This window comes from Lepidochelys olivacea (genome assembly GCF_965140295.1).
Source record: "Lepidochelys olivacea isolate rLepOli2 genome assembly, chromosome: 9".
In the NCBI taxonomy this organism is placed as follows: Eukaryota; Metazoa; Chordata; order Testudines; family Cheloniidae; genus Lepidochelys; species Lepidochelys olivacea.
This window is the reverse complement of record NC_140419.1, coordinates 85,145,509-85,170,742: the sequence shown is the minus strand read 5'-3', so window position 1 is coordinate 85,170,742 and position 25,234 is coordinate 85,145,509. Positions and strand designations below refer to the sequence as shown.

The window sequence follows — 25,234 nt, the reverse complement described above, 5'->3', positions numbered from 1 at the left end:
AGTTACAACATAGTCGAGCTTTGATGTTCAATTAAAAGCTTCAGAGACAGTTTTTGATATGCATCTCTTTATTCTCTAGCAACTAAATCCTTCGAAGAAGGCCTAAAATAGGGCACCAATTCTGGGACATCAGAGAGGCCATCAATTTATGACTAATTTTTAAATGACACACACGGAATAAATGGCAGGCAAGAGATTTAATTTTTCCAATAATTGCTCTTAGTTTTATTATCAAAGCTTAAATTAAGTTGACAATTAAAGAATGGAAAAAGAGGTGGCATAGGTTATAGCTCTAGAAGCTGGGACAAAAACTATTCACCAAGGATGAAATGTACTGCTCTAGATTTCAATAGTTAGACCAGAGGAAGTAATATTTACTCATCAATATTTACTCTCATTGTTTGCATAAGCAATTAGAATTCCAAAGTATAATTTTAAAACTTATTTTACGTGTATTTGCCCAGAAATTTTAACCTGTGCAATTTAATTGCAAGGAAGCATGAATTTAACAGTTATTGCCACTAGCAAGAGATATTGTTAGTACAAAAACTCATACAGAGGGACAATGAAACATTCAAAAGCATATGAATTGGATTAGTATCTTGGTTATTTCAAAAGACTTGCCTATGTTTGCGTTGGTTGTAAAACAGCATAAATAGAAAAATGAACATTTCAGATAAAGAAGCTGCATTTACAAAAATGTCCAGTTATAGTGAAATAAATGGGAATAATAAATATATGATAGTAAATCTTTTTAGTGAGGAAGTGGAGTGTGGGCTGAAAGAGCAGGAAGTATTTACTTTTGTAAAGAAAGACTCAAATTTGGAATGTGTGAAAGAGTTTAAATGAACTTAAATGAGTTTAAATAAGAGAGTTTTAAATGAACACTTAGGGTAAAATCCTGGCCCAAATGAAGTCAGTGGCAAAACTCCCTTTGATTTCAAATTGGGCCAGGATTTCACTCTTAGAATGAGCATTCAAAGTTTAAATTCTTTCAGAAGAAGATACTGAAACCTTCCACCCACAAAAAAGCCAAATATGAATAACCAAGAAAGTTTCTGGAATTTGTCTATCATCTAGACAAATCTATGCATTTTAGAGATCATGGTAAATATTCACAAAAGGTTAGTGAAAATCCAGTTTTACACATTACAAAGATATAACAGAGCACATCAAATGAATGTACAGGTTATTACCATGATCAATAGTAAATATTAATCTTGACCCCCTGGATTTATTCAAATACTAGAACTGAAAGTCTTATTTTACTTTTTGGTTTTGAAACAAAGATTCAGAGGAAGAAATTAAAGATATTGAAACAAAGATATTGCTGGAAAGAAAGGACTGGGTTAAGCAGACAGGAAAATACGTTCAGTACACCAACTACTCACCAAATTTCTTTCCAAGATTATTACAGATGTCCCTAGGCACATGAATAAGAGAGCACTTATAAGGCAAAGAGACAAGCCTACGTAAAAAACATTAGGAAAGTTTTATGTCTTATTTCAACCTCTATATCCCAGAAAGCATTGAGAGAAAAATCAAGGGAAATGAAATGATTCAATGTTTACAAGTGATGTCAATGTTCACAAGTGATGTCAATGTTCTGTAAGAACAGACTGTGCCAATATTTATGCAACTTAAAACTTGCTGGAAAATAAGCATCCAGAGACCAGTTTTCAAGTTTGTTCCTTTCTCAGACAGCTTTCTGCATATTTTTAGGTCATTATGTCACAAGGCACAGGAAATGCAAATAGGACCAGACTTTCCAGGACCTCCGTGACTTCTGCAGCTCCTATTTCTGACCTTGACAATATTGTTCTATCTTCACTACACAATTTATATTTTTTCTGGTAAGGAAGGAAAGAAACTCAAGACAATTAATAAGGTCTCAGTTTGCTGACAGATCTACCTACTAGGACCTTTACTCCTATTGAAGTTGGAAAAGAAAAATCTCCCTCTCAACTCCTTTTGCCCAGCCCATTTCCATAGGCTTAGTACAGGATTTGGCCTCCTATGGTAAAGCTCAACTATTATGTATCTGAGTTGAAGATCGATATTATACATCCACACACACAATGGGTGATAAGGATAAATTCATTAATGTTCGTGAGGCATCCAGATACTGCAGTGATGACTGTTATAGAAAAACCTATAAACAATACCAAGGAAGTAAACAGTTTTAGGGAGTGGCACACAGCACCCATATCCATTGTACTACCACGTGATCCCAGGGTTCTTAAAATAATGGTTCAAGACTTCCACGCACGTCCTGCTCATCTGTTCTTTAACCTCCTCGAGCTCTACTTACTCATACAAGTCTCAAACTGGGATATCAAGAAAAATTTGCATCCTTTCATATAAAATAGGACAAAATGAACATAAACACCCTCCTCCCAACAGATGACGGTACTATTTATTTTTTGCATTGCAGTAGCACCTAAAGACTGCAAACCAGGGTTGGGACCCCATTTGGGCTAGGAATTGTACACCTATAGAAGACAGTACCTTCCCTTAAGAGCTTACAATGTAAAAGGAAAAACTGATAGCTTTTTTATTTTTGTCTATTTGCCAAAGTACAGTTACTTCTGTTTCCCTTTCATCTGTTTCCCTTTCAAGCCTTTCCATGCTTTCCTTGGATTAGGCTGCCAGTCAGAATTCTTCACACAGCTTGAGCATCCACATTCCCTCCCTATCCCTACAGAAAAAAAAAACAAAAAACAAAACAAAACAACCACACCTCAGCCTCATTTTCAGTCACTTACAGAAAAAAAAAACAGGGTTGAGGTGTGGGGGGCAGGAGAAGCGAGGTCCCCCAAAAGTCTCCCAAGGCCTCTACCACTGTTGTCCTTTCTCAGCAGCGGGAAGTTCTAGGTCATTTCTTCTCTGCAGTTAGGGTGCAGAGGAGGACATAGGCAGCCCATGTGGTCTGGGAAGTCAAGCATAAGAACTACATGAGATGTGTACATCTTCCATTAATTCAGATAAAACCTGAACACTCAGACGTAGAGAGATTGGTCATAGGATTTATTAACTTCCCTGGCCATACAAGAAACAAAACACATGAATGAATTACACTTCTCCATAAACATATGTAGTCTTCTACCTTTATCTGTGATCGTTCTAATAGAGGAACATTCTTCACTAAGGAAGAGTCCACACTACAGCAGCTGGTTGATTTAAGCTACGCAATTTGAGTTACATGAGAAGCGTAACTCAAGTCGACATAGGTTACATCTACTTACTGCAGGGTCCACACTACGCTATGTTGACAGGAGATGCTCTCCCGCTGTCATTGCTTCCACCTCTCGTTGAGGTGGAGTACAGAAATCGATTGAGCGTGCCTTTGCTAGACCTGCTAAATCGATGCCGCTGCATCAATTGCAGCAGTGCCAATTTAGCTCTGTTGTGAAAACCAGCCCTCAGTAATCAAAGCAAGTTTACCAGTTTTACAAAACAAACAAATCCACACGCATTTCAGGACACCATGCACCAGAGAGGACACCAGAGAATTACAAAATGAGATCAGAGGTTTCAGTCACTGGTGTTATCCCTCATGGTGATCTCAAGAGGCAAACAACAGCTGTATCATATTGCCATCCTTAGCACATTTTTCACTTCAGAGAGAAATGCCGCGTGCTGATAAATGCTACAGTGCTTGCCATTCTTGCTTTTGAAATCTAACTGGTTAACCATAAATATGACTTGGAGAGTATAGCACCCGAATCAGATAATTTTTGGACTGTTCTCTGATGATCACAGATGAAAGCTTCAGATTATCCACTAGGACTGGTTATTTCTATAGAAAACCATACACTTACTTAAACTAATTCACTCTGTAGTAGGGGACCGTTTGAGCAAGGAGGAGATGCAAACACTTTGAGGTAGATACAGGAAAGCAAAAAAAAGAACAATGTTGCACATAGAAAGGGGGTATATAAAATATGCTAAGGGAAATTTATACCTTAACACAGTTTAATAATTGTTTCTCCTTAGAAGAGAAAATAATAGGCCTCTTTTTATGCTCAACCACCAAAATTATGCATTAAAATTTTAAGGAGTTGAAATTTCTCAAGTTAGTTTATCCTCTTATTCCAATTTCCTCATGTACATCTCTTCATTTGAGGCTTCTGAGTGTATCTGTGTGTTTTTCTTGGTACCCTTTTGCTAGTAGGTCTTTACTTCCAACCATACAGTATTACTTTGACCTCAAATTTGACCTCACTTTCCACATGTACTGTAGTCATGTTCCATTTTTAACATGTTCTAGGAAAGCAAAAAGAATGAAAGCTATATTATGTGTAAGGTACTCTGTGCAAGTTCACACCACTTGTTTTTAGTATGCCTCAGATTAATATGCAACTACAAGCTCAAAGCAGAAGTTTTTAACGTGATTTTTAAAATGGCAATTTTAAAAAGGGAATTCTAAATTCATACCAGTTCCAAAAAACTGGATTTAAAATACTTATGGCATACAGAGAAGGTTATTTCAACTGGCATATGGAGAAAGAAACCAGTGCAGAATTTTAGCATGGTTCCAAATTGTAGGTAACTTCTCTTTTGAAAAAACACTGCAAGTTGATGCAAAAATAAGATGTGTAATATTTCTATGACAAATATAGGCATGTAACTACATCTTGGAAAGGTAAATGAATACAAATCATTACTTCTCTACAGTAGGAAGGTAGCTCTTGACCTAACATTTCAAAGGGAAAACAGATAATTTTGCTGATACTAAGGGCAGGGGTATCACACTGGGATCGTGATATACCAGCTCTTCAAGCAGCATTCTAATAAGTTGTAAACTTATTTAAAACAAAAACAAAAAAAGCATAATTCTCCAGATAAGTGGAGTCCACTATGAAATGCGTGCCTTTTCTTCAGAATGTTCATTCCTGGAAATAAGTACATAGTACAGTAAAAGCAGTTATCAGCACTTTACTAACCGGAAACCTTTATAAACTGGCATTTCTGATCTTCACTGAAAGTCCAGTTTATATAGTCTGGTTGGCACTGGGGCAGCAGACTCCCTACCTGGCTCCATGTGGCTCCCTGGAAGTAGCAGAGGAACGGCTATGAGGGGTTTGGAGTGCGGGAGGGCTATGGGGTGCAGGCTCTGGGAGAGGGTTGGGTGTGGGAGGGTGCTCGGGACAAATGGTTGGGGTGCAGCAGGGAATGCGGTTTCCAGCCAGTGGGAGCTGCGGAGCCAGTGCTCGGGGCGGGGGCAGTGCACAGAGCAACCTAGCCGTGCCTTTGCCTAGGAGCAGCAGGGACAGGTCGCCACTTGCGGAGAGCCACCCAGATCCAACCCCCTATCCCGAGCATAGATTTACTTCAGTTTAAAAGTAATTTAAAATAAAAATTACGAAGTGTGAAAGCTCAGGGTCTGGTCAGTCTCCTGGTTCTGCATTCTTCTGCTGAGCAGGAGAAATGAAGCTACCTAGATTAAGATGGTGATCAGTTGTTCTCCTTGTCCACTAGAGGTTGGTGTAATGGGCTTAATTTGCAAGCAAGGAATATTTAGGTTAGATACTTGCTGGAGGATTCTCTGCTCCTTGAAGTCTTTAAACCACGATTTGAGGACTTCAATAGCTCAGACATAGGTGAGAGGTTTTTCGCAGGAATGGGTGGGTGAGATTCTGTGGCCTGTGTTGTGCAGGAGGTCGGACTAGATGATCATAATGGTCCCTTTCTGACCTGAATATCTATGAATCTATATTAGGAAAAACTTTCTAACTATAAGGGTAATTAACTTTGGAATAGGTTTCCAAGGGAGGTTGTAGAATCCCCATCACTAGAGGTTTTTAAGAACAGATTAGACAAAACACAGGCCAGGAATGGTCTAGGTTTACTTGGTTCTACCTCAGTTCAGGGGGCTGTACTTGATCACCTCTCAAGATCCCTTTTAGCCCTACATTTCTATGATCTGCTCATACACAACTCAAAAGTCATAATCCTGTGTTTGTGACAGTAACCTCAGCAGCAATCAGTTGGGATGTCAGTGCATTATGACATTAGTTAGGGCAATCAGGGACAGCTAATTCACAAATTCTGTATTTTTTTTTTATTTTGCAAACATCCCTAGTAGTAAAGAGGGGATAAGAAATACAGAAAATGAGCAACTGTATCTCTCCATATAGAAAACTTTGAAAACATTTATGAGTGTATAAGAGCGACATATATATATTTACGTTTCCATGGTCTGATAGTTTTCATTACATTCTAGAGTATTCATTAAATATTCTACAGGGCCAAGACTAATGAAATAAAGTATTTACTTTTGGTAGTTTGTGCTATCAGGGTGACTATAGGACATCTGTATGAAAATAGTGATAAGGGGCTTATTCAAAAAGCTAAGCAGATCATTAATGAACTGTTTAAATATTGCCTACCCTAGTCTTGCAGCTCTTGTAGCCTGTATTCAAATATGATTTGATACTAAACATTTGTACATCATGACCTTACAGGTGTTTTAAATATTATAGTGAGAGGTGCATCAGAAGTGCCTGAAGTAGGCAGAACATTCTTAAAACGAGATTTGAATATATATTACTAAGTGAGGTGTGGTCTACATCTAAAATTAGGTTAACCTAGCTACATGACTTAAGAGGTATAAAAACTTCATACTCCTGGGAAACATACTTAAGTCAACCTAAGCCCCACTGTAGACTGCACATATTTATCTGCTAAACCAGCAACTAGTCTGGCATATTTTTTCAATTACTGATTATGACCAAATGCCCCCTTGTATTTACACCCTACATACTACTGTAACATCTTCATACAAAATATGTCTTGTGAGGTATCATTTGAAAACTAACAGCTCACTGGTCAATATCATGGTGAAATGCCTTTAGCAACATTGTGTGTAAAGTTACGAACATAAGCTAAAATTACCACAAAATGTGCTTACTAGACAAGTCAGAGGAGGGGAGGAAAAAACTTGCTTCTCAAAGACAAACAAGCTGACGCCTCTAGTCAGGTGTGCTTAAAAGTTGATTGGCAATCACCAGTCAAAGTGGCCATTCTTTGGCAACGAAGGGGGGGCAGGAACAGATTGATCTGCATTTTAGCAAACAGCAACATGGAACCTCTTTCACCATGAGATTCCATGTCTTCCTCCTCACGTTGGGAAGGAACTTTAGGAATAACCCTCATGAAAATGCATTTCAAAGGGTGACTGACTATAAAAGTGAAGGACAAAAAGAACCCATGGATTCTCTCTCTCTCTCCATGTTGTACTCTCTCGTTCACCTAAGACGACAAAGGAACTAGACATTAGACGTTGAGGGTTGGGGAATCCCACCTTGAGATTTTGGTCAGCAGTGTTGCTGGGAGCATGTGATAAGGATTTTACCTTGAACCAAGTCTAGTTTAAGTTTTAGCTATAAGAAAATGTTTTATCTTTATTTCTTTTGTAATCATTTCTGACTTTAATGCCTTATACTTGTATTCAGTTAATCTAGCTCTTTGTAGTTAAACTTGTTTTATTTTTTTAATACAAACGATTCTAGTGTTCTGTTTAAACTGAGCTGTTAACTCCATTTAAAGTAGCAGGCTGTTGGCTACTGACCCTTACAGGGGCAATGGACCTATAATATCTAAACTCTCCAGGAGAGGACTGGACAATGCAGAACTCCTATTTAAGATAAAATTCAGGATTGGGAACATGTTGGAGTCACCCTGCAAGTGGTAACCAAGGCTGCTGGAAGCCAGAGCACGGCTAGTGTGTTGCTGACATGCTGCTGGGGTCAAGAGTTCCTGGAACAGGATGCAGCTATACACAGACACTCAGGGTTTAAAGAAGGTTACTCATCTTGTGCAGTAACTGGGGTTCTTCAAGATGGTTGTCCCTGTGGGTGCTCCACTTTAGGTGTTTTGGCATCCTGCCCTTGAAATTGGAGATTTGTAATAGCAGTGCCCTCGCTGACCACTCCAAATGGCTACTTAGCACATGCAGCCAACCATCCCTCCGTTCCTTTTCTACCCCAGAGAATCAGCGTGAAGCTCCGAAGTAGAGGGGAGGAGGGAGGGTAGTGGAGCACCCACAGGGACAACCATCTCGAAGAACCTCAGTTACTGCACAAGGTGAGTAACCTTTTCTTCTTCGAGGAGTGTCCCTGTGGGTGCTCTACTTTAGGGGACTATGGAGCAGTACCCCTCGATGGAAGGAGGGGCTTCGGAGTATCTTTGACAGTGGATAGCAGAGAGTCCGAACTGAGCGTTAGCAGAGGAATGTTGTTCGAGGGCATAGTGTTTGGTAAACATGTGAGCTGAGGCCCAGGTAGCTGCCCTGCAAATGTCCACGATACATACATTATTGAAAAATGCTACTGGTAAGCATAGCGCTCTGGTGGAGTGCATATGAACCCCAGCTGGAGCCAGGATGTGGCTCTGATGATAGCACGGATAGATACAACCAGAAATTCAAATAGAGAGTCTTTGTTTTAGAGATGGCCTCACCCTTCAATTGCTCAGTGACTGATAGAAAGGGACATGATAATTTTCTAAATGTCTTTGTTCTTTCTAGATAGAAGGCCAGAGCTCTATGGATGTCGAGAGTGGGAAGGGATGCTTCCCTAAAGTTGGCATGGGGTTTTGGAAAAAATACAACGGGTAAGTAAATGGGTTGGTTTAAATTAAATGAGGCTACTTTAGGGTGGGCTCTTAGGATAATTTTGTCTTTATGGAATGTGGTAAGGGCAGGTGTGTCATTAGTACCCCTAGCTCCCCTACTCTTCTTGCTGAAGTGATCTCGATAAGGAAACCTTAGACAGATGTAGCAAAGAGCAAGTTGCAAGAGGTTCAAATGGTTTTCCCCATGAGGATGCGTGCAGGGGAACATAAATACCCAAGGTCTTCAAGGTTGTTTGCGAGTCCTTTAAGGCAGTGGTCTCCAAACTTTTTTGATCACGCACCCCCAGGGCCAGCTCTAAACGGAAGCCAAAAAAGAGCTGCCACCGGCGTGCCACTGAAGAATCAAAGGTCCAGGAGCGCTGCTGCCGCCGTGCTGGCGGTGCTCCTCCTGCCGCGCACCCCCAGGGACGGTCTTGTGCGCACCCCACTTTGGAGACCACTGCTTTAAGGTATGAAGAGCTACATCTGTGCTCTCGGCAAATAGTTTTTGGCCCTCAAAGGGCAGGTCCTCAACTGTGGCTTGTACTTCCCTAGGGAATTCAGTCATGAATGAAGTCATGAGGCTCAACGACTTGGCCATGGATTGGGCTGCCGTGTCAGCAGAGTCGAGGGCAGCCTGCAGGGCTGTTTTGGCGATTAGGGAGCCCTCTGCAATGTTGTCTTTGTATTGTTCCTTTGCTTCCTCTAACAATTGATCAATCAAGGATTTCAATTTGTTGAACAAGTTGTAGGTGTACTTTGCTAAGAGAGCTGAATAATCTGCTATATGAAATTGCAACGAGGCGGAGTAAAATTTGCTTCCAAAGAGGTCAAGCCTTTTCCAGTCCTTGTTATAAGGTGTAGTTTTTGACTGGGGTTGTTTTCCCCTTTGATGCACCAGTTCTACGACCAGTGAATTAGAAGCCGGATGAGTGAATAGGAACTCAGCTCCTGTTGCTGGTATAGAATTTTTTGTCCAAGCGTTTACTGTCCCACCATCCTGTGGCAGGTGTCTGCCATATTATCTTTGAAGGGTCTGTTATGGCTGAGTTAATGGGCAGAGCTATCTTTGACAGGAATGCCTGCAAGAGGTCAGTAAGTTTGAGCTGGGTCTCTGGCAGCTCTGCTAAAGAGATGTCCAGGAATTCTGCAACTCTTTTGAATAAGTCCTGGAAGGACTTGAAGTCCACTCCTGTGGTGGGAGGTGGTGGCATAATTGTTTCATCTGGGGATGAAGACGAAATATGGGTGGGTGGCAGTGTATCACCTTCAGGAGCCTCTTCTGGCTCCTCTCCCTCTTCCTCCTGGGCCTCTGATGGTGGTGGGTTCGTGGGTGAAGGGGACGGGGTGGCCCTTGTCGCCGGTGGGTTGGGGGGGGGGTGTTAAGGTTCTGGGCTCTGTATATTGCCTGTGGGTCCCCGTATGGTCAATTGGGAGGCATGACAATGGGTGGTGGCATCCATGGTTGTGCCTGCCAGCTTTGCTACAGAGGCTGTTGTTGGTGAGAGGGTCCCGGTTTCAGGGAGGAATGATGAGGGGTGTAAAGGCTTGAGTCATCCTCATCACTGGATAGTGGGGGTGCAGATCTAACAGGAGTGCCTACCTGGCTCGGTCCTGGGAGTGCCCTCGGTGCCAAACAGAGGGGTTCCCGGCACGGAAAAGATTGCCAGGGCCGCCTGTGTGGTGAAGGGTTGCATCCTGGGAAGCTCGGTGCCATGGATGGCACCGTAGTATGCACTGACGGTGCCAAGGTCTTATTAAGCTGTGTATATGCAGCAGGTGGCACCATTACACTAGCCGGTGCAGAGCAGTTATTCGGCACTGTTGGTGCCGAGCTAAGGAGCTTAGCTTTAGCTCATGCAGCTGAGTGAGAGCCTGGCTGCATTGGTGCCTTGGCATGTCTCGGTACTGGACATTCCCAGTGCCTCTTGGTCCAAGGTTCTCAGTGCCATCGGTTACAGAGCAGATTTTTTCCCAGGAGACTGCTCCTTTTTAGGGCGATCTCTCTGTGGCAATGACTGCAACCGACATTTGGTCGCTTTCCTAGTGCAGGGTCCTTAGCTACAGTTTGGGTGGAGCCATTGTCTGAGGCTGTTGCTGGAGACCGTTGGCCAGGAGGAGTCCTGGACTCTGGGTCAGAGGCTGGCCTGAGAGATTTCTCCATCATTAATAATTTTAGTTGGAGTTCCCTGGCTTTCAGTATCCCGGCAGATAATTTCTTGCTGTGTGGACACTTCTGTGGTATGTGGGTTTTCCCCGAGACAGCAGATGCACTGAGTGGGACCATCAGATACAGGAACTGATAGCCTACAGGTCAGGCAGTGTTTAAAGCTGGGGAAGCCAGGCATGCCTGAGGATATTCAGGGCTATAGAAAAACAGCCATAGGTCAGTCACCGTTGGCCGAGACCTGCCGGTGGCAGGGGGAAGCAAACAAAGTATTTTTTTTAAGTGGGTAAATAAGGATGGGGAATGGAGGAAAACCAACAAAAGGAATAAAGAAAAGTGGGAATGTAAACAATTCACTAAATAGACGGGGCGCTGCTGTTGCTCCAACTCAAACCAAAGGCAACAGAGAAGGAACTGAGGGACGGTTGGCTGCGCATGCTAGGTAGCTGCTCGAAGTGGTATAAGATGGCTGCCACACATGCACGGCCAACCGGGGCACTGCTACTACAAATCTCCAATTACATGCGCAGGGTGCCAAGACACCCAAAGTGGAACACCCACAGGGACACTCCTCAAAGAAGAAGGTAAAGATTTTAGTCTTTTTCAACAGAATTCAACTGCACAGTGATGGTCTCATAATGGAGACTTAGAAAAATAGCTAACACCAAACAGTCAGCCACAACAGACTTCCTGTAGGGAAGAAAACTAAATGTATCAGTTTTGCCCAATAACCACCTCTCTGGCTGAGGGGGTGGATCATACAAGTAATTGAGAAAATATGCCAGTCTGATCAGCTAAATATGTAATGTACACTGGCAAACATTACAGAGAATCCCCTCGTATGCTGTATTAAAGGATTCTGGATAAAATTAATCCATCCTATGCTATTCATTTGCATTCATTTGAAACTATGCACTACAGCAGCATCTCCTTTTTACTTCAAGTATCCTGACAAATTATGATGCAAACTTTTTTTGCTTAGATATCCAGTCCCCACCCCCTTTTTTTTTTGCAACTACTACACACTGACTAATGCATAGTTTATTAATAACTAGTTTAAAGTCAGAGAGGAAACAGTTGAATGTGTTAGACTCAGTTTATTGTATTAAATGAGACATCTGGTTGTCTGAAATATCCATTTATCTATCTAGGATTCAATTTATTACTGGGGAAAAAATGCTTTGTCATCATTTTTTATAAATGTATCCTTTTACATATGAACACACACACACACTATCAAGGAAACCATCAATTTTGCATTTGCATTTTTTACTTCCTGCCCTCTTAGATATCAGCCATCATCAGTATGATAGTGAAATGACTGTTTGATTTTTTGCCTTTGTTTTTTAAAGGAAGAGTTAGAGGCTTGTCTTTAAATTTTCATATTTCCTACACAAGCCACTTTTTAAAATTAAACACAAGGTTCTCCAGTAACAGTAGCCAGAGGCCACAACTCTATCAAGAGGAGTTATGTAGAAATTAAATGTGTTAGGTCTTTATTCTCCAAAACAGAAACCTTCATAAGCAATGGTTAAAGAAGCCTGAAATGTTGTTTGAGGCCTACAGATTGGATATTTGACTATCCAAGCTACTTAACTGGTGATAAATACAAAACACCCGCTTCTCCCAACACTCAGAGCTTTCGTATCATAGTGGCCTTCCATCTGCCTGAAGGAGGAGATATTTCTCTAGGGTCCATAACTCTTTATCTCTCTTTTGTTAGTCAAGAAGAGGACCGTGGGTGTTAAAAGTATTTTTTTCTTCCCTTCAGTGAGATCAGCACTGCGACACAGAGGCCCACTGGTGCCAATGGGCAAGGGTTCACCCTTCTTTAAAAGCAACTCCTGCCTCAGACCTGATACACCATCACACTGAATACACCACTTCCATGGTATTTATCCATCAAGGGTAGCACATAATGTCTCTACTGAAAACTTGTAACTTATCACTAATGATAATCGTGGGGTGTGTATGGTAATATTTAAGGAACAATGTAACTACTTTAAAAACTATGCCTTATGGTCTTGAAGTACAAGTCAGTCACTAGTGAATCATATGTCTGGGTGACAGCCCCGTCATGTAGGAGGGCATTGTCACCACTCTGACTAGCTAATTAGGTAATGCCTGACAGGAGGAAGACTAGGATGCAGAGGTACTCAAGAAGCTATAGTGGAACTAGAAAATGTTTCTAGCAACTTCAAGAATGCTCATATTTCCCCTTACAGCTCCAGTCAAGCCATAACTACTCCTGAGGTGAGAAAGTTAAACGTGTACGTAGGATTTCAACAAAGTTTATAAATAATGAAGCACCACTTGCTATTGCCAGTATTGTTACTTATTAGCAGCAGAGGTCAGAAAAAAAAGTATTTATTTTACCTTGAAGTATAATGAGCCAATTATTCCAGAAGATATTTAATGAAGTGCATATAACCATACTGCAATTGACCTTTCAGTAGCCGAGTCAAATGGCTGTTTTTAAAACAAAAAAAGGTTGACAAACACTGTTTAAAATACAAGCACACAAACAAACCTTTCAATCAAAATATTGTCTTAGATTACTGCAATAATGTGAGCTCCATCAGCAACTTACTGGCAATCAAAGTACCTGCAATTGTATAACATGCTCTGCTCTATTTTAAAATAGAACAGATTGACCATTTCACTGGAAGTCAAACAAAACAGTTTGCAACACATTACACTGACGTTCTTAGATGGGAGATTTTTAACTGAACCATATACTGTGCGTACCCTCAGATATCCAAGTCACATAGCATGTAATACCAGTATTAAACTTGCAAAATGAATCTTAACTGATAAATATACTCCTGTGGCTTGTCTACACTAAGGGGTTACAGCAGCACAGTTATGGCTATAGTATAGATACTATGGGGAAGTTATACAGCAACAAAATGGGTTATTCTATTGCTGTAGTATCTCCCCTCCCCAAGTGATGGTAAATAGGTCAACAGAAGAATGTTTTCGTCAACCTAGCTGTGTCTTTGTCAGGGATTTAAGTCAGTGCAACTACAGTGCTCAGGGATATGGGGTTTTCATATCCCTGAGCATGGTAGCTATGTTGATCTAAGTTTTAAGTGTAGACCAGGCCTTAGATGAAATGCTTTTATAACAACTAGACTGAGTTTTAGCAATGCAATATTTAAATTAAACTTTTGTGGAGTCAATTGTGAGATGAGTTTACAGAATCCTATATATTTGTATATGGATTCAATTTAGTTTTCTTAAATGAAAGGCATCTGGCAATTAGATGCCTAAAACACCACCTTTTTACTGAATTATACTAACTAAATGGTAATTATTCATAAAAATGCATCAGGATTTATCCTCCCAGTCCTTTGTTTTAAAGCTAAACTATGTCAAACTAATACAGATCTTCCATGTCCAAAACCAACTTAAAATATGGCTCAGAAAGTTTCTTTTAAGAGACTAATAGAATTTTCTGACTTTTGCACAACTCCGTGAAAAGATTTAGGTGTAACCATATGTTATGTTGCTTTCCTTGAGATCATTAGATTGTTCTAAGGGGTTTGTTTGTTTCTTTCTTTTTTTTTTTTTTTTTTTTAAAGCCCACCTTAAGTTTTCACATTGTTCAGAGTCATTCTGTAGGAGATGAGGTTGTAGATATAGGCCGGGGAATGGGGTTGTACAAAGAAGTTTAAACTAAATGCAGTATGATAAGGGCAGCCAGAGAAGGAATTTAATGAGTTGGATCAATGGGTGAGGGAGAGAATTTTGGTGGTAGTGTTTTGTATGGACCAGAGGGGACAATGTCAATAATAATGTTGCAACAGTTCTTTAAATTTAATTGCACTTTAAAAGAGGAAGTGAGGTTACTAACTAAAGTGTAGTATATATCCTCTAATATTGGGATGTGTGGGAAGTTGTTATTAACTAGCTGTTTAATGGAAAAATATAGGTTGCTAAACCCCTTAAACAGCATGACAATACCCTAACAATATAAGAGAACTTCCTTCAATAGCACATGAAGTTCTGAGGTAACTACACAGCCACTCCACCCCTTTCTGCCCCTTCTTCCCCCATTCATGAGATTAAGTGGGAAACTAGAATAGTTACTGGAAAAAGGGAAGAATTTTGAGGAAAAACCTGAAGTATTGAGAGAGCAAGGTCTGGAAGGGTTTGAAGCCTTACTGTAGTATTTATGTTTATTTAGGCCAAAAGCATAAAGAGCCTGCTTGTTCAGGACAAAAGAAAAAAAAATCCTAGGAGGCTTTTATTGCAGATCTTGTACTGGTATAACCAAATGCTTTTGCTAGAGGACTAGATAATTCAGTGGCTGAGTAGCTACTTAAGGCACCAGACCCTCTTTAATAGGATACAAAAGGAGTTAGATTAACCCTTTTTAATAAACCTTTTATGTAACATGGCACTATGTGATAAAGCAGCTTTAGAATTATATAGCATTGAGGAGAGTGATAGGTAGCAGACACTGTTGGGCATGTTTGTTCTGAGAGTTCTTTCTCTCAGGAAGAAGAGGATTTATTATATAAAAAGTGTTAATTATCCTCAGATTTCCTTTAAAAAGCTCTACTCATAAGAGGTACTCCTTTAAAGCCTAGTTAGAGATGAAGGTTAGAGAGCTGGCTCTATCTGGGGGGAGACTGCAAAACCCTCGGTGGGGACTTGTGATCTTGTTATAATTTTATTTGCAAACTTGGAATCTGGGAAGGCTTTTGATTGTTTGCACAGGAAGGACTAGGTGCTGAAAAATTATTTCGTTAGTGCAATGTTTGTATCCAGATTAAGAAGTGAACACAAATCACAGGTGGGTTTTGTTTTGTTTTTAAAATAGTCCCATATTTGTTTGTGACCCCTTTGTAGGTGTACTTATCTTTTGGGTAGGCTCAGGGTTTGTTTGTGCTGCTAGGTGCATTCACCACCAAAAAAATTCCAATTCTTAACTATTTGGACTAAAACTTTCAGCTTCTTCACAATGTTCCAGTAAGTCCCACTTCATAAAAGGAAACTAAGCTGGTCAGCCACACTGCAGTAAAATTACTAAAAGCATGTCAAGCAACAGGAGAGAGTCTATGCAGAACTACTGTTATGGCCCAGATGAAGAAGCTCTGAAGTATTAGAGTCTGATATTTAAACAGTTATACAGTTTATCTTCTGTGACTTGGACATAAGCCTAACGTACTAAGAGTGTGTGGATGTTGTCCTTATACACCAAATTGCGGTACCAGGTGCAGTTGTGCTGGCAGGCTGTTCCTCCACTCTTTTTTGAGTAGGTCTGCTACAAACACAAACTTGAACAAGCTTAGTTCTGTCTTCCAGCTGTTCCTCTTCCCCATGTAAACAGGTTTGTACAATACATGCATTACTGGCAGAGCTATTTAAAAGCTAAACTCCCCCCCCACCCCGCTCTTAAAAATGCAAAAGCTATTTACATGCTTGTGAAATAAACACATCTAACCCATTTACAATGGAAATTAAAGAGCTCTTTCTGGATTAAAACAAAAACATACATATATACAGATTCCAGGTGCTGGAATTAGAAGCATATACAATTTACCATCTGATAAATACATTCAGGTTAATAGTAACAGGACAAAAAGACATTGTTAGTACTATTTTACTTTGTGTTACATGTAATCTAACTTTGGAGAGATCGAATAAAAAAAAGGTATTTTCCTTCTCTGTAGCTGTTGTGACAAAGCTCTGTCCTTGCCTCTGTGGGTCCCACATTTCCTGGTGGATTTCGCTAGCCTCAGAGGCTCACCGTGACCCTGCACATAACCCTTCTCTCTCTAGAGAGAAGGGTCACTGTCTACTGAGCCATTTTCATTATAAACCAGCAAGGGAGGTGAGGAGAAGTTATCCTTCCTTGCACAGTCTCTGTTGTCTCCCAGTCTCAGTGATTAATTAGGGGGCAAAGGTAAGGGCCCACCCTCTACTCCGGGTTCCAGCTTAGGGACCCTAATAGTATCAGCTATGGTAGCTGACCTTTTAGAAACATGACATGTACAATTCCCTGGGCTACTTCCCCCACAGCAGCCCTCACTTCCTCAGACTCCACTTCACCCTTACCTCAGGGCCTCCTTCCTTGTGCCTGATATGGTGTGTACTACTCAGCCTCTCCAACAGCACAACTTCCTCCCACAGCTCCTGACATGCACACCCACCTGACTGGCTGAGAGGCTTTTAACTAGTTTCAGCCAGCCCCTGACTGGCTTCAGGTGTCCCAATCAACCTAGCCTTCTCCCTGCCTTCTGGAAAGTTCTTAATTGGCCCCAGGTGTCTTAATTGACCTGGAGCAGCTGCCATTTCACTTATCCTGGTACCAGGGATTTGTTTAGCCTGAAGCTAATATATCTATCTCCCACTACTTTTCTATAGCCATCTGGCCTTGCCCCGTCACACTGTGCAAGTTAATACAACATGGCCCTTATTCATATGCATATTTTCTATATGGATTACCATATAGAATAACCAAATTAACAAAATGCAAGTGCTTTTAAAAAAATACATCAAGAAGAGCAATTCCTAATAAGTTTTGGCTGTTGCATCAGTTTAATCAAGAGAGAACTCACTATTAGTTGACTATACCTTAGCCCTCAACCCTGCTTCAGAAAGAACTGTAAGTTTATCTACGGATCACCCTGTCTTAAAGGCAATGCCTCATTTGCACAATACATGGTATGTTGATATTAGACACAATGCAGTAGTACATAAAGCTTAAATACAAATATTTCCTTGACTTTAAGGTGCACCATCCCATTAAAGACATGACTGTATAAAAAGTGCAATGCACTTTCAACTCTCCTTGACTTCAATGGGAGTTAAGGAGCTCAGCTCTATGGATTAGATTCCACAGTAAAGAAAATTTCAAATGGTACTACATTAATACGCACAAGGGAGCTCTGTGTGTGCGCGCCAAAAGGGTCCACACAGGCTAGTCACTATGCAACACCCTAGTGTGTCCTAGAACTTACACCTCTCTAGTGCAGACTAATGCACAGCGCAGACAGGTCCTCACACTGTACTGGATTAATGTATCCTGGAAGAAGTGTGAAATAAAATGCCATCTTCCTGTGGGATCTACTTGATATTATAGTGGGTTCTCTGTGACTCTTATTATCCTTTCTGAAAAGAATTTTATAGCAAGAATACTTGAAATGAATAGGTTGTTATCCCTTCAAAAATGAACAGCAAAATAACCACTATCACTTAACATAAATGAAAACGGTAATACCGCCAATGTGGCGGTGACAAATTCAGAGTTAAATGACCTTCTATTCATAAGACTTGTACTCAGTCCAAAGTCTTGGGAAGAAAAGTCTGCTGAATACATTGTTACAGTATCTAATATTTTTAATTAATAGTGACATAAATGCATACTTTATAGTCCACATGCCTAGTTATAAAAGACAACACTTTGTTGTGCTTCAAATTTCTTTGGAACATTAGTTAGGCCATCATATTTTTTTAGGGAAGGACTCAAAACTACGTGTAATACTGAAAATAGCAACTGTAAAACTCCCCTTACACATTTTACATACAGGTCTTATTATAATCAAACTGTTTATATAATGGTAGGACCCAGAGGCCTCAATCACGATGGCGATCCATTGGACAAGAGACTGTACAAATACATATGGAGATAATTCCTGTCCTGATAAGCTTGTATAATATTTAAAATTTTACTCATCGGGATGGCTTCAGACTACATAGACACAGCAGATCCATTTATTCTAGGTACTTATATGGTCCCCATTACAATATTATGTGAGCACCGTACAATCTTTAATGTATTCATCCTCAACACCCACGTGAAGTTGGGAAGTATTATTATTGCCATTTTACAGATGGGGAACTAAGGCACAAAGAGACTAAGTCACTTCAGTCACACAATAAGGCTCTGACAAAGCAGTGAATTGATCCCAGGTCTCCCAAGTCCCACTGATGCCTGAACCATCCTCCCTTTTTAGAGATCTATGCATAATCTTATTCCATCAGCTCTTTTCAGTTTAGGTGTATAAAAGCCATATGCAAAAGTTCTCTCACAGGCACTGAGGATAACCAATTCTGAGAGGAGACTAACTCCCAGCACAAGTACATATAAGGGTATGTCTACACTATAGCAGGGAGTGTCACCTACAGCCTAGGGGGACCGACTCACACTAGTTCTAGCTGAGCTAGTGCGCTAAAAATAGCAGTGTGGATGGTGGGGCACTGATAAAGGCTAGGGTTAGCCACCAGAGCTCAGACCCACAAGGTCAGGTGGGTTTGAGCGCCGCAATAGCCATACTGCTATTTTTAGCACACTAACTCACGCTGAGATAGTGTAAGTGTGTACCCAGGGTGGGAGGCATACTCCAAGCTGCAGTGTAGGAATACCCTAAGAGGTTCTATGTTATCTACAGTTTACTTAGCTCTGTAGAGGTACACAATGACATACAGAAAGCAAATTAAGCAAATGAATAAGATTCCCTGCCCAGATGACCATACAGTTCAAAACTATGAAGTGACAGAATACAAACAAAACAAAGATCAGTCTGAGTGGAGAGGGGCTTGTAAGCTTAATATAACAAGAACAGCATGCTGAGTTATATGAGCAGAAGAAAGGCTAATTGGGTTACCCCATTTTAAGGGCAGGTCTTCATTGCAGAGTTTACACAAGTATCTATGCTCAAATTATTCCTCTCAGGTTAGCGTAGCTCAAGGGAGTTTTCAGTGTGTCCACCAACGTTCACTGCATCCACAGTAGTGTTGCACTCCTCAGGGTACATCCCAAAGTTCTTAGTGTTGCAGTAAGCTGAGCCATTCTATGATTCTTTTCCAATAAATGGTGGGAGAATTTGTCCGTCCTTTTTGGGTACACGGGGGAACTGTGGGAAGGCACTGGAGGACTAGTAGCACTCAAGCCCTGCTAGCCTGCAACCTTGCTACGAAGTAGTCGTATTAGCAGCTGCTGAGCTGTACTCGCTCAAATTTACATTTCCCTCCCCTCCTCCCCTTAGGTCAGCCAACTTGAGTTAGAAGCACCACCACACTTGAATTAAGGGGGTTTGTGTGTGGATGGGACTCCAGTTAGATGCAACAGTTCAGTTATAATTCAAGTTAACTTTGCAGTGAAGACAAACCCTAAAGCAGCTACTTCTGGCCATTCTACGAAACAGGGTGACTGATAAGTATGGCTGACGAAAATGTGTGTGCCACCTATTACCAGAGGTTAGATGGTGTAATGGCAGCCAACTACGTGAATTAACCAAAATAAAAAAACACTATAGTGTGACTGTACATCCTGCATCCTTCTGGAAAAAAACTCCCCCACTCAAACTTCCTTTCCTCCAAGCTATCCTAAAAAAAAAAAAAAAGTCCTCAAGATAAATGACTGTATGAACAACCAAACATGCAATGGAAACTTGTTCATGTATTTATTCCAGCTCTACTATACCCTCAGTAATTAACTTTTTTTAAAAAAACATTTATATCTTGCATAGTCATCCGAGACAAAGATAAGTTACTTTCTCTAAACTGCCAAATACCATTAAAATTAACCAGCAAAATATACTCATTTTGCATAATATTCAATTATTTGGCTCGAGCTCATATCCCTGTTTAATATTTTATTCAAATGTTAACTCAATTTTAAAATAGCATGATAGGGTATGTCTAACCTACCAGAAATACATTCAGAAGCTTGTGACTATTTGAATTTAATAATGCCTTCTAGAGGTGAAACTTCTAGTTTTAGGAGAGGTGAAGTACTCTTACAAGAAGAATGAGGGTTATCCCAAGAACAGATCCAGATCCTTAGCCGGTGTAAATCATTATAGCTCCCAATAAATACAGTCCAATAATGAAGTATTCTACCATCTGTCAACACATTATGTATGTAGGTAGTTAGTTATACATGGATACTTGCCTGAAAGGTACTTGAACAATGGATGCATTAAGAAACCCTTGGCAAGATCAGGTCTCATTCATTTTTTGTATTATTTTCTGATGGGTAATTTAGGCCCAAACTATCCATCAGTGTAGAGAAGCTGTTAATTTAAATATGCAAAAATGTTTTTTTAGAACTACTGTAATACTAAAACAACTTCAAAATTCAAATGAAACAAGCTTTTTCTAAATGTAAGCCTTCTCCTAAATTATTTTCAACCCAATTGCAGCTTTATTTTACTTCATGAAAGACAGAAAGTCAAACTCATTAGTCTAAATCGGTTGTTTGAGATGGGTGGCAGAGTTGGCTACTACTGATTTTCATTATAAGTCTCATGATAGTTGGTAGGGTTTGTTTGTTTTTGATCCCAAGAGAATCTGAGCTTTTGATTTTTTTAAAAAGTAAGATTCTAGGCATTATGGTTGTGGAGAAAAGCTTGACAACATGAACCTTAAAAAGTCCCCAAATCAGAAGGCAAATTTAAAAGAACCTAGAGTGTATTATTTTTAATAATTTCATTATTTTTATGACAGTCTCATGATCATTGTGGCCTGACTCATGATTTCTGAGTACTTGGGATTGGCAATGATGGAAATGTAAGAAACAATATTATCGGTCAAAAGTAAACTGGATTAATATCTAGGTTTTAATAACCTAAGATGGTAGCAACAATGTAGGGGAGGACTGTAACCTGACAACGGTCTTTAAAAATCTTAAGTGATTGTGGCAGCCAATTCACTTGATTTGTAGTAAAAAGAAAAGGAGTACTTGTGGCACCTTAGAGACTAACCAATTTATTTGAGTTAGTCTCTAAGGTGCCACAAGTACTCCTTTTCTTTTTGCAAATACAGATTAACATGGCTGCTACTCTGAAACTTGATTTATAGTGTTTCTCAGCTTGGGCTAAATCTTTTCATGCTATTAAGCTTTACTTAAAGGTCCTTGTCTGAAGACTTAAAGAGTAAGATGACAACCGAAAAAAGATAACTAATGCATCATGGTTCAGAAAATGATCTACAATATTTTCCTCAAAGCAACAACTGGTAAAAAGAATTACAACAGAACTTGGACTTCCTACATTATCCAGAAAAATTAATCCCTAGTGCCCCCCAAACTGGCTTATTTAAGTGTCATTACCTCCTATGCAGTAAATACACGTGTATGCTTATCAGCTTGAAAAACAACCCCCAAAAACCACACAGCAAAGATTTTACAATTCTATAAAATTCAGTTTGTATTTCAAAGAGGAAAACGCCACTTTCTTGCTCTGCATTTAGCATATGCTCTTGCCATGACGTGAAACAGAAAATATGCAACCTTGGATGGTGCTAAGCAATGAATCACATTTTCCTGCTTTTTTTGTGTGTCTGCGTGTGCGAGCACTACATCAGCATCAGGCCACTTCCTGAGCCCAGCCTTCTCTGCAACCAGGAAAGGGGCGTGTGCGGGAGAAGATATCACCGCTGAGGTCATAAAGAGCCATCTGCTTTGCATCCAGCCCCTGGGAAGGCCGATGGGAATGAGCCGGGGGCTGGGGGGGGAATGAGCCGGGGGCTGGGGGGGGAATGAGCCGGGGGCTGGGGGGGGAATGAGCCGGGGGCTGGGGGGGGGGATGCTGCTGATGCAGGGCAACTTCAGCGAGCAACTGGCTCTGCAGCGAGCGGCGAGGCAGGACACAGGAGGCGAAGGAGGCGATGCTGCTGGGCAAGTGCCACACTCCAGACACCTGCTCGGCGTTCAGCACCCCTGGAGAGCACGCGTCAAGGGGGCGATAACGGTGCCGGCCACGCCACATACGCCAAACCCAGACGCAGGCCCCAGAGATTTCACCGTGTCCGGACCGCGGGTGATGCAGCCCGAGGGCACAGCGAAGCGGCCGGGGGAGAAGGGCTGGGGAGCAGGCCGAGGACTGCGGCTCCGGGCCGGCAGCGTGAGGGGGAAGGAGAAGCTGGAAAAGCGAGTTACCCGGCGCGCCACGAGGCTTTAAAGGACACATCGGCCCGGGCCCCCCGCCTGCGGCCCACGCAGCAGCATCTCCCCGCCGCCCGCTCCGGCCGGCCGGCCAGCCCGCCCTCAGGAAGGAGCTGTCCGCCGCCCGCCAGGGTCCCCGCCCCCAGGGCCGGAGGGGGAATCCCCCGCCCGCCGCGCGTCTCGCCCGAGGCCCGCCGGGGCGCAGCGACTCCCGCCGCCCCAGGCGAAGCGGGCAGCAAACTCCCCCCGCGGGAAGGGCCGTGGGCGCGGGGAGGAGCGGCGCACTCACCCGCTTGCGGCGCGGAGCCCAGGCTCAGGCTGCAGCGAGCGACCCCGGCTGCTGGCTCCTCCCGCTGCTTAAAATGGCTGAGAGCGCGGGAGGGGGGGCCGGAGGGGGACCCGCTGGCCAATCCCCCTCGCTGACGCCATCGAGAGCGGGGACAGGGCGGGTGTGCGGGGGCCGGCGGGGGATGACGGCGGAGCGGGGGTGAGTTGTGGGGAGAGCTGGGGGGAGGGAGCAGGGGATGAAGCGGGGTGAGATTGGGAAAGCAGGGGATATGGGGGGGCGCAGGGGTGAAGTGGGGGGGGAGCGGGGGATGAGGTGGGGGAGGAGGGGTGAAGTGGGGGGGGAGCGGGGGAGGAGGTGGGGGAGGAGGGGTGAAGTGGGGGGGGAGCGGGGGATGAGGTGGGGGAGGAAGAAGATGAGGTGTTGAGGGAAAGGGGGAGGAAGGAGCAGGGATGAGGTGGGGAGGAGGGGTGAAGTGGGAGGAGCAGGGGGGAGGAAGGAGCAGGGATGAGGTGTGGTGAAGAAGGAAGAGGGGTGAGGTCCGGAAAGCAGGGGATGAGGTGGTGGGAGCAGGGGGAGGAAGAGAAGCAGGGAATGAGGAAGACGAAGTATTAATGGGGGGGATGAGAAGTGAACAGAGAGCAAGAAGGAGCAAAGGAATGCATGGGGGGGGTGATCAGATCAGAGATATGTGGGGAGTAACAAGAGACAGTGAATTTAAGAGACCCCATCGGAGAATGACTAAGGCAGGTCTCATTGTCATTGTTTCCTAGCCTGCCTGAGGAGTTCCCCAAAATGTGACCGTGACCCCACTCCCAATTGGGGGGACACATGACACGAGTAGCTGAACAGGCTGTTTGAAATCATACATGATTTCTTTTATAATTAAACTTCAGGCTTTCGGGGCATCATATATAATTATTTGTTAAATGCCATCTGTTACAGTTCAGAGCAACTGCACCTGTCTCCCCCTCCGTGGTCCACCAGGGGCACCCACTTTTAGGCTTCCAGCTCCCAGCCATCACCTCTCTTGGGCCAGAGACCTACATCTCCCCCATCCTGACCAGGTTTTTTCCAGGCAGCACAGCTCCCTGCCTACACTGTGATATCCCCAACAAACCAGACTGCCTAAACAGGCCAGCATCTGTGCTTTACTTTCTGTCAAAAGGCTATGAACAGCTGTAATTGACAACAGTTACAAGTTACCACAACAGCTATTTCTAAGCAAGCACATTTGTTCTTAAGGTGAAAACATTATAGAAAAAATGTATTAAAACAATAACTGAACCTACATGCATGCTAATAAGCTTACCAAAGATCACTCCTACTCCAGACGTGGGCTATGTCTACACTATGGACTTTACAGCAGCACAGCCAACGGGCAGCAGTAGCTATGTCGTGCTGTCCACACTGGCGCTTTTGTTGGTGAAACTTTTGTCGGTTAGGGGAGTGGTTTTTTTCAAAAGTTCTACCAACAAAAGTGCTAGTGTAGACATCGTGTGGGGCTCTGGTAGGTGTCAGTCCTTCAAAATCCACAACTGGGTTTTCCCTGGGGTTACGAGTTCATGACATGTTCTGTTGGAACCAGAAACCCCACTAATAAGTTAGTCTTTCCTTTGTACAGCTTGCACCTTTGATCTTGAAACTCTAAGCAGGTAATCAGCAGATAATGGTCCTCTGCTCTGGACAAAGCTTCAAAACACTGGGTTTTTGCATAAGCAGAAATGTGGAATTTGCAATTGCCCTCACTTCCCCCTAGAGATTCCCCAGGCAAACCACTTGACACTGTTTATCCCCAAAGTCCATTCTTGCCTGGTACATTGTTCAGTATAGTCCTCTGAAGTTCATAATACTTCACAAGATTAATATCCCATCTTCCACCTAGAGAGGTTACATATAATCCCACCACACAAAAATACATAAACTTTGCATTTCATATGATGGACTCCAAAGATACTTAAACTTAATTCATTAAGATTTTTTTCAAGGATATTGCAGGAAATTGCCATATCTGTTACACCAACAACATGCTGAAATGTTCCCAGGACACAAATCTAAAGGTTTCCTATCCCAGAGAGCTTTCAATCTAAGAATGGAAAAGGAAGAGGCATTAGGAGATCCAGATGGCAGAACTTACTTAGACATACGGATTCAGATTTATTTAAATATTATTTATTTCATTTGCTTATCTCAGTGAGCCTCATGGAAAAACTGAGTCTTTAGTACTGTAATGTCATGTTTGCTGGTAGAAAGTTAAAACATTCAG

At 42.1% G+C, this 25,234-nt stretch overlaps 1 protein-coding gene across 3 annotated transcripts in view; it reads right to left on the bottom strand.

Moving 5' to 3' along the window:
- Positions 1–23,099, bottom strand: part of ACSL4 (acyl-CoA synthetase long chain family member 4) — a 48,157-nt gene extending 25,058 nt beyond the window's left edge. For all 3 annotated transcript variants that reach the window (XM_084638644.1, XM_084638645.1, XM_084638646.1), the window contains exon 1: positions 22,972–23,099. The gene's annotated coding sequence lies outside the window, so the exon portion shown is untranslated. The remainder of the gene's footprint in view (positions 1–22,971) is intronic.
- Between the last annotated feature and the right edge of the window lie 2,135 nt (positions 23,100–25,234).